This window comes from Tiliqua scincoides, chromosome 1, assembly GCF_035046505.1.
Source record: "Tiliqua scincoides isolate rTilSci1 chromosome 1, rTilSci1.hap2, whole genome shotgun sequence".
Classification (NCBI taxonomy): Eukaryota; Metazoa; Chordata; class Lepidosauria; order Squamata; family Scincidae; genus Tiliqua; species Tiliqua scincoides.
In genome coordinates, this window is record NC_089821.1 from 142,594,716 (window position 1) to 142,604,471 (window position 9,756).

Genomic DNA, 9,756 nt, shown 5'->3' on the forward strand with positions numbered 1-9,756 from the left:
ACTCTGGATCTGGCAGGAGCCTGCCAGGGAGCTGCCGGGTCCCGCAGCTCTGGGCAACTCAGGAGTGGGCTGAAATTGATGTATTGTGGAAGCAGGGAGAGAAGGAAGAAATAAAGAGTAGATAGCTCTTCAGAGGGTTAAAAAAAGGTTGGAAGTTTCTGAGGGACCCAGAAAAATACATAAAAGTATGACTTTATTAAAGAGCATGAATAGCAAAAACTATGGAAGTGAGGCCGGCCAGTCTTTCACTGCTTCCTGAACAGATCTGAGTGTAAATAAGTCTGGAATAAAACGCAGATTGGGGCTCATCCAAATGCTGGCACATTAAGGCTGCAACCTTGTGCACACTTTCCTGGGAATAAAACATATTAAACACTATGAGGTTGACTTCTGAGTAGATGTGCATGGGGTTGCTAGTTAAGCTAAAAAGAAAACATAGGGAGGACCTCTATACATCACAAGTGTAATAGTATAGTTCAGGGGTGTCCAAACTTTTTGGCAGGAGGACTACATCATCTCTCAGACACTGTATTGGGGGCTGGGAAAAGAAAATAATTCATTTACATTTCAAATTTGAATAAATTTGCCTAAATTTACATAAATGAATATGTTAGAGGTGGAATTTATATGAATGAATGAAGGTCTTGCAATCGCTCAAGGCCTATAAAAGGCCTTGCACAAAGCAAGGTCGGCCATTCCTTTGCTGTCACTGCTGCATCACAGACATGAAACAGTAAGCAGTGGAGGGAGCCCTTGTCCCACAGCTCACGTGAGAGGGCAAACAGTTGCCCTCATACTGAGAGCAGTTGTGTTGGATCAGTATGGGCTCCAGCTAGTCTCCATAGGCTCATTGAAGACTGGGGGCTCCCCGTGGGCTGGATTGGGAGTTCATGAGGGCCACAAATAGGTCAGGGATTGGGCACCTCTGGTATAGTTCATCAAGCTTTGTCTGGGCTTGAAAAGTGCAACTGCCACACTGTAGCAGTGCACTTGACTTCTCTGAATGCATATGACAGCCATAAATAGAAGGTTGTCTGTCATCACTGTATGAAAACCAAGAAGATTGGGAAAGCATCCCAAGCCAATCCCAAGCCATCCCAATCAGATATCAGTTCTGAATAAGCCCCACTAATTTCTGTGGAATCTGTATGGAAGATCAGAGATCAAAACTACTTCTCCATATTACACATTTTGACTGTACTTAGTGATGCATTTGCTTAAAGAAAATAAACTGTGATGCAGGGCATGCATGTATGAAGCTTCTCTGTATTGTATTGCCTTACTGCCCTCCCTGAGTAGTGTGTGTGTGTGTGTGTGTGTGTGTGTGTGTGTGTGTGTGTGTGTGTGTGAGAGAGAGAGAGAGAGAGAGAGAGAGAGAGAGAGAGAGTTCAGAATAAACTGCACAAAGTATCAATGGCACATGAAGTACAAACTATGTGATAAATGGCTGGTGTGTACATTTTCACATGAATCAGTTTTAAATGGTTCTTGCTTCACTTGGGCTATAATGGAAGTATACAACAGCCAGTGGTCTGACAGCTTATTGATGTTACAAATGCCTTTCCTTTCAATAGCATTCTCTTCTGCTTTCATTATAATCAGGTATTCAGGTTAGAAGAGGCGTAAAGGTATCTTAAACACCATGTATGAAAATGCTAATTTTCTTATATGAACATTTCCAAGGAAAAGAAGAACAGTCTTAAATGCTTTTAAAAATAGTATTTCTCCTTCCCACAGCATTGTGGAGCAGGCTGGATTGAGATATAGTGCTTGGCTCATCAAATGTGCTTTGCCGCTGAGTGGAGGCTTGAACCTGTGTGTCCATTTGTACACTGAAAACACCATGCTTGGCCCACATTTCAGTTTGAGTCTTTCCTTAAGCTTTGGGGCTAAAGTATGGCAATCAATAGCATGTGATGAAATCTCCTTGGAAGTATGAATGTAGCTCTTTCTTTCTCTATATTTACTTACAGATCAGGGCACCACCGAAGAACTATAAACAGCTGAGACCAAAAAATAAAGGAGGCTCAGAATAGTATTTTTTTTTAACATACCTTTCCCACTATAAATGTCACATTGCTGTAAAAGTCAACTTATTTTCAGCTGTTATATACATTTCCCCTTAAATTCATTTTCAGGGGGGAAAAATGTATTAGTGAAGTACCTATAGACATTACAGGTATGTGATATCTGTGCTTCAGATACTAATGAGGGATTTCATAAGTGGGACCAACAAAATCTTTTCATTGCCTGTAAGATTACTGTATGTCTATCTCTGTTAAAGGGTGCTTATAATCACTGTGTGTATCTACAGGCAGAATGAAAAGACAATATCCTGCCTTTACTGCAGTCAATGACAAAATGCCCATTGAGTTTAACCAGCACAGTTCACCATCATTCTGTTCACATTGGCTCTGTGTGTGTTTGTACAACTTTTCAAGAACAAAAATTCCTGCATAAAAATGTTACGAGGCTTTCGGTGTGAAATATATAAAGCACACATTGGGGTCATAAGCCTGTGCATGCTTTCTTGGGAGTAAACCCAAATCCCTTGCAGGATTAACAGGACTAACTTCTGAGCAAATAACTTACTTCAAGGGCTTGGGCTGTAAAAAAAATATAGTATTGATATGACCCTAAGTTATGCCCAACTTCTAAATGCTTTCTCCAAATAAAAATCTATTGCTTCCGAAAGATGTTTGAGCTTAGGTGTTAAAGAAGTGCAAGAAGCAAAGTTCAGGACAGGACTTACCAAGAATACCTCTTTGCTTTGTTTATTGTTATAAACAAGATGTTTATTGTTATTGTTGTTTATTGTTACTTCTCTGTAACAAGCACTAACAGCAGTGTTAGAATGGTATACAGTGAAAAGGGACCACATATCCAGAAGGATAAAAATGTGGAGAACAAGGGAATGCACAACGCCCCTACAACACAACTCCCCCGAAAAATCCTCCCATGCATGGAGAATGATTGTTACTCTGATTTTGGAGTGTGAAGTAGAAGAAAAGACAACTCCCACCTCATCCAGGAGCAGACATAAATGTGGTATGTTTGCCTGCCTCCATGTTCTCTCATGCTGGGTAGTTGATATTACATGGACCGCTCAGGAACCAGATGCCGGTGGAATATTTTCTTACACAGACATCCAAAGATGATGGGGAAGAAACTGTATTTCCCAGGGACTGGAGCTTTCTTTTGGCCCCTAGAATTGTGCTCCTGTTGACTTGGGTACAAATGAACTCCTTTATCCTCTGGTATCCTGGGTTTACACCCACGCCATTTCCAAAGGCAGTTGTTGGGTACACCTGATTGTGCTTTAAAAACAGGGCACAACTATTAACTGGGAACAAACCTTATATAGGGAGATAAGACTGCACTCACTCTGCAGCAACAGTTTAGTAGGCTCCTGACCAGCAATGGAACAACACTCAATCCTACTTGTCTGAAGCCTAACATCCTCAGGATCTGTCCTTGGTCCTGAAGTCTCTCCTTCCTTGCCCTCTGGAACGTCATGCCTTTCCTGTTCCTTATTCATGGAATACTGCAACCTGCCACTTGTCAGACTAATGATTTACTCCATTGCCCTGCTCCTCCACTGAGCAACAGCTCACTGTGGGTCTCAGCTCTGAATAGGAGAAGGTGTGTTATGCTTTTTGCAACTGCACCCCTGACTCTATAGAGAGCAAGATCTATTCCAAGGATGAGTGTCTATATGCCATACACATGCAGCATGAGTTCTTAACTCTGTATCAGGGGATTTCCACTGTTAAAAGCAGCTGAACAACTTCATGGAAACAACAGCGTCCAGGTTTTCACACTGAAGGCTGTGTTTGATACAATCATGAGTTCATGACAGATTGCTGGTTTTCATATGACCCCCATGATCATATGTTGGGGCTGATGGATGCATAAGTATATTTCATCAGACCTAACCTTAGGCTTTGGAATTAAGCCCAGATTTCTTGTTAACTACTGGTGCTAAAGTATGTGTGTGAAAGAGGGAGGAAACTAAGCCACACATTATTTTCTTATGACAGTGGGATTTCTTACAAACATATCTTTCCTCTCCAGTAAGCTGAGAGCTAAAATATGCCATTGGAATCTACTGTATGTCCTGGGGGAACAAATGAATGGTCTGGCTTGTTTCCATCTTGTATTTCTCTTCTCCCAACATGTGAACAATAGACTAAGTAGGATGTTGTGCATATTTTTGGGAAAAGAAGAGTGAAATATTGATAAACTGAGATTAAGGATTTTTTTCCCCTCTCCCCCCAAAAATGTTTATATCAAGTGCATATGCTTTGCCTCTTGGCCATTATGGAAATGTCAGAGGTTTAATTGGCAGCTGTGAATAGCAGCACCTGCAAACAGCTCAGGGCTTGTTCCTGTGGTCTGGCAACATTCTTATTCTATGCTTTAAATAAAGGCTTACTCAGTGAGACAGAAATAACTGACAGTTGATGATTGATTATCACCCATCAGGCCATAGCTGACATCTACCATTCACCAAGCCTATTTGCAATCTCATTCCAGATTTCATTGATGGGAGAATGACATCCAGGAACAGAAATGGTATATAGGGTGCATTCAAGTTCGTATTCTTGTTGTTGTGTTGTCACCTATCTTGTGACTAGGTTTCTGTGCAAAAGGGAGACAAAAGATCTGCAGTGGGAGATGGGAAGTGACTGATAAGGCTGAACCAAGGAATAGAGGTCTTGTTGCTGGCAGTTCAATTGCCTCATTTTCCTCATAGCAGAGGAACCCATCATGAAACTCTTGGTAGTTTCCCCCCCCCCATTACAACATATTTCACAGCACATGGTCCTTGCTTTTCATGTCTTTCATGTACACACACACACACACACACACACACACACACACACACACACAGTCAGAACTGACAAATACTGAATGTCAGTGCATGCCAACTAACAAATACCATCAAATAGCAACTGTCCAATATTAAATACTGAAATCAAGTCTCACCGGGTGAGATAGCAAACATTCCACAATTAATCATAGACCATTTCACCAGGCAGAGAATGTTTGGAGACTCTTTTCTATCAAAATTCACAAAGGAGCATTTTGACGAGATTTTTTGGGAGAAGCAAATTAGTTTCAGCTCATGCAGCTATTCATGTACATCCCTGTACTTTTACAATCCTTCTTCAGAGTGTGATAAAAAAATCTTGACTTCTGCAAACTTGTAACAATAGTTGGCTCCCGGGCTGAATAATCAAGGCCGCATCATTGCAGTGGGGGCAAAATCTGCACCTGGTCTTTGAACACAGGTTGACTAGTCACTACAAATTGTTCCCAGGAGTCCTGGTACTATATAGAAAATATATCCCTGTTAGAATGACACGAGAAAACCAGAATGGACCTCCAATATGGAAGGGTGATGTTATCTCCTGACCTTGATGATTAAATTTCTTCCATAAATGGCATCAATTTTGTTCTCCTTTCCTTCTATTTTGGCAAGAGAAAAGGACATAAGCAAGATAAAGTCACATAATGAAATGTTCTAGATTGTGATGTTAAAAAAATACTAAAAGAAATACTAGTTTAATATTTATTTAGTTCCAAGAAGATATGGTCACCTCCCAAAGGCCTCATAATAGTAATTTTTAAAGTGCAAAGTACCATCAACAACCAGAAAAGAGTGGGATAAACAAGCAAAACATTTTGTGCAATTATTTAATAACATAATGAATCACATTTTGGGGGGGGAGGGAAAGCATTGACTCACAGATGAGGCAAGATATAAGGGAATGCATGGATTTGATTTTTTTTTTTTTTCAGTTGGCCATTATAAACTGACATTTGACCAAAATCTAGGCAAATTCCAAGATCCATAATTGTCTTTCTGAAGCACAGAGACATGTGCTTCTATGGGCCTCTTGGCTACTACCATTCTTGCAAAGCTTGAAATTCCAACTGGCTCAAAGGCTCAAATGGTGTTTTAAAGCTCACAGACCCTAATGGGTGCCATCAGGCCCTCACAACAACATAATAATTCTAATGAGTGACTTGCAGAGCCTCTGAATTTAAACTCCAGAAAAACAAGTTAGGCCAATTTATTTAATCAAAAGAAAAAAACTGCCTGAACAGTAGAAAACATTTTGATTTTGCATTAGGATTGCATTAGGAGTTTGAAATAAACCTTAATTTATAGCTTATGCGTTCACTAACCTATTCTTGCAAATAAGTCCACAAAAAGTTATCTGCCTACAACATTTTTTTCTCAGCCTTCCTACAATGCATACCTATTTAGTCATTTTTGGTGAAAAAGAAAAAAAAATCAAAACTTTTTTTTTCCAGCTTCCCTACTTGATTGCATAAAAGGAATTTGTACCCCTCTAGACAAGAGACCACATTAAGGCTGCAATCCTATGCAGAATTAGGACCCAATCCTATCCAGCACAGGAGCGGCAGCTCCAAACAGCTACTGCCGGATGCTGTGCTGGATTCAAGCAGGCTGGAGGTTGTCCCCTTACCCTAAGTAAAGCTGCATCCTGCTCAGTGGGGCTTTTCAAGTCCATGCCAGCTAAATTGTTGGCAGACTCAAGAAGCCCTGTGTCAGGCTTTTAAGCCTGACATGGGGGAATATGATCCAGCAGAGGCATCTCTCCTGGGCCAGTCCTTCCCCCCGTTCCACCTACCCCAGCCCTCCCATCACCCTCTCTACGCTCCCGCACCTTTGGCACTTACCTGCCTGCTGACAGTGGCTGGGGTCAATCTGTAGCATTGACAGGGTGGCACAGGCTTCCCCACCAGTGCTGCTTCCTCTCTAGGTGGTGCGCATTTGACGCCACTGGGACTATGGTACCTGTAGTAGGGCAGCCTAGGATCGGGCTGTTGCCTGGGAATAGGTTCCATTAAATGCTGTAGGGCTTACTTCTGAATAGGATAAACTAAATTAGCTATTAGTTATGCATAGGATAAACTAAATTATTGAGTAGTTCTGCAATGTCCTTACCGAGTTGCTGATCATTCAAGAAGTGTTCAGTATCGCCACTGTAGTTTGATAATTCAGTATGGATTATGATTATAGACAGCCATTTTTCTTCTTCTACATGATTTATGATTTTGTTTTTTGCCGTTATATACAATTATGGTGCATTAGGACATTTAAATTTGGCAAATGAACAGTGACCCTTTAATTGCTTTCACCAGCATTATTAAGCATCCTTGTTACCATTTTTGCCTGCTCAGTAGCACTCTTCAAAGTAAAACAACTTCAGCAATAACTTTTTTGGTAGCAAGGCTGCAATAAGCAAAATGTAATGAAAACTGTTCAAAACTTTGCCAAAAACAGCTGCTGAAAATATCAAGGGAAAATCCTTCACAGAGGAAATTGTTGCCTGCTCATCGGATAGCGATAATTGTGACTACTGAATCAGTATATGAGTTTACTCCTGTGCACTGTTAAGGTGTATTGTTTGTTGGTAGGTTACTGTTTTTGCCGATCACGCAGTGTAAGCAGCGGATCGGGACTTTGTTTAGCTCAACCAGGAACACGAGAGTTTCCTCCCTGAAAGGGGATGGGGGGGGCTGGAAGCTGGACAGGCCCAGAGTGTTCTTAGGGCAGCAGCGCCCAGCCCTCTTCCTCCTTTGCACGTAAAAACTATTGCTGGCTAAGACTTACAGTTAGCATCCTACCCAGAGAGGGAGGGAGAGAGAGAGACAGAGACAGAGACAGAGACAGAGAGAGAGACATATGGACAGGCAGAAGTTAGGCACCACCTGTAATAGCTGATCTCATGTTTCCACATGTGGAAGAAGGTTGCCCAAACTCTTGTGGAAGCAGAAGCAGGTAGTTTGCTGGCCTTATCCCACTCATCCCCTCAAAAATTCTTACCAGCAAACCATTATTATTCCAACTTTCCATCTGAGGATCTTCTACAAGGTGAAAAATGATAAAAATGCTCAGGCTCATGTTCCTATAGGATATAGTATTAATCCAGCTCTCAGATCCAAGACAGGTCTGGCACACTATCCATGAATTTCTCCCATTACCTGCCATCATTGGCTCTTAGCTGCCTTATGTTTCCAAACAACTCCAGCTAAAGATTAAGATGAAAAATTTTGAACCATAGTACTGTCTCTGCTCATCTAAGGTTCTTCATGTTCACGTTGATCAAATACACTTCAAATATTACAGAGGTCTTTAAGATACCACTGTCTCATGATAATGACCAATTGTAGGACCAACATGTTCCATGAGTATTTAGGACAGTGGCTCCCAACTTTTAGGAGGTAAAAACTGGAATCACCATGAACTACTCACAACCCCCCACCCCCTGTGCACAAAAAATATAATTAAATTCGCAAAAGTTAGGGAAGATTTGAGTTCTACTAGAGATTTATTACATTTATTATTTATTATTTATAGAGAAGATTTGAGGATTGCTGCTTTAGTTACCCGCTGTGACTGCAGGAGATCCATTCCTGCCCTCTTTGATGTTACACTGGGGAATGCTTACTTGGTGAGGTGATGGAAGTGAGGCCAATCTTCCTTGTTTCTGAGACCTTGCGGACCACTTCTCAGGGTCTTCAGGTTGATCACCAGTTGGGAACCAGTGATTTTGTGTAAACAAGGAGCAGAAATCTGAGAGAGAGAGAGAGAGAGAGAGAGAGAGAGAGAGATTCAGGCCAGCACACACCTTATTATTGTCATGGCTTCTTGTAAAGTGCTGAGCTGGTGGGATCTGGGAGAGGGAAAGAATTCCTCCACTCTGTGCCTAACATCTCCCCCCCCCCCAGTCACTTTACAAAGGCAGTGGAGGAACAAAGACAGCAGTCCTTCTCCACAGCATGCAGGAGAACTCGCAGGAAAAGAAAGGAAGGTAGCAATCTGCTTCTTGTGTCCAAGCATGCAAAAAGAGGATGGGGCAGCTGGCAGGTAGAGCAGCTAGACAGGTGGCCAGCAAGGAGATTTTGCATCTGGATGCCCAGATGCAGAATCCTGGACATCCCCCACCAGTTTGTTGCCTCCCACAAAGTGGCCATTTCAAACAGCCACATGACTTGGTCATCTCTGGCCCTTTTCGATGATCACTGTAGCAACTGTGCAGTTCCAGAAAGGTTCCTTTGCCACACACTCACACACTTCTGTTTGTATCAGATATACATTTTGGAACAGCAAATATGACAGAAGTCTTTCCTTTCCTTATTGCTGAAGACAGCTAAAGGCTTTGCTCTTTGAACCATGGGCCGTGCAATCCTAACTTGAACTGGAGCAGGCAGCAAGTTTGGGACTGATTGCAGGCCAGCCCATGGCAAGGGGAAATAATTCCCTTTACCCCAGTTAACACCACAGCAGCCCCAATGGGGCTACTTGGATTCACGCCACCTACAGAGGTGGCACAAATCCGAGCAGCTGGGACTAGTTGCTTAGATTCTGGCCTTGCCTCCCGCTCCCTGCCTGTAAGTAATGGGACTTACTCCAAGGTAAGTGTGTATAGCATAGCAGCCCTATTTTCTGAGTAGCACTGCTCAAACAATAGCATATATATATAAAGTTAAGCCCTGCAGGTATTTAAGCCAATTGGCTTTCATCTGCTGCATCCAGTGATCACATTTTAAGGTTAACATAACCTGGGTTATGCCTCTCCAGTTCATCCTCCATGACTGCACTAATCCACCTCTGTCTCTAAAAGCCTGTAAAATATGGCCCCAAATTACAGCCCAACACTCTGAATCTCTTTTTGACAGGTATTCCTTAGATTCATTTATCCAGATGGAGTTAAT